Source organism: Atta colombica, unplaced genomic scaffold (assembly GCF_001594045.1).
Source record: "Atta colombica isolate Treedump-2 unplaced genomic scaffold, Acol1.0 scaffold126, whole genome shotgun sequence".
Classification (NCBI taxonomy): domain Eukaryota; kingdom Metazoa; phylum Arthropoda; class Insecta; order Hymenoptera; family Formicidae; genus Atta; species Atta colombica.
Window position 1 is genome coordinate 1,571,037 of NW_017259213.1, and position 902 is coordinate 1,571,938.

The window sequence follows — 902 nt, forward strand, 5'->3', positions numbered from 1 at the left end:
TTTCAACTTTTAAAGTTCTATTTAGCCAATAAAATAGCTACAACATCTTGAAATAATATTTAACCCTACATATATAACACTGAAATTTATTAGTGCAATTTATTAAATCAAAATTTGTTTGTGTCTCTGAACTTCTCTTTTTTTTTGAACCTATATATATCTTGAAACTCCTTAATTGACTTTTGCATTATATATTTGTTTTTTAATCAATTCTCGATCGAAAAAAAAATTAATTAAATTATGTCTATTTTTACAGAAGTTACGGTAACAAATTTTGGATAGGCTCTATAGTTTACGTTATATGTAATATAGATGTTCAGTACTAGCAGTAAATTTTGAAACACGTACAGTATGTACTTATATTGTCACTGCATGTATTTATATTGTATACAAAGACCACATCGCGCAAACAAACAATATCACACGCACTCTCCAGGTGCGATCGATTCTCGATTCTGTAAACGTATAAATATTTAGAAATGAGTTTCGTCAAAAGATCAATTTGAATGATTTAAATTTTCTGTTTATATGACATTCTATTTTTGTTTATTTTTTTACAAAATAAAATAGATGTTGATATAATATAATTTATTCAATATGTTATTTCAATGTTGCAGCAACATTAACAATCAATGTTGAAGAATCAATATAGATACAACACTGATAAAACATTGACATCTCAACATTCAACATTGCAATATCTCAGCAACATTCTTTCAACTTCTGCAATGCAATCTATATATATAAGAACATAAAAATATTTATAAAATATTTTTATAAATATTTTGTAAATTGTTCAAATAAATCTTATAAATATTTTATAAATATTGTGTGCTCTCTGAATCTCTCTCTCTCTCTCTCTCTCTCTCTCTCTCTCTCTCTCTCTCTCTCTCTCTCTCTCT

The 902-nt window shown here is 26.1% G+C and overlaps 1 protein-coding gene across 2 annotated transcripts in view; it reads right to left on the reverse strand.

The window, feature by feature from the left end:
* Positions 1-902, reverse strand: part of LOC108695007 (E3 ubiquitin-protein ligase Nedd-4) — a 10,975-nt gene that overhangs the window by 8,960 nt on the left and 1,113 nt on the right. The window lies entirely within an intron of this gene.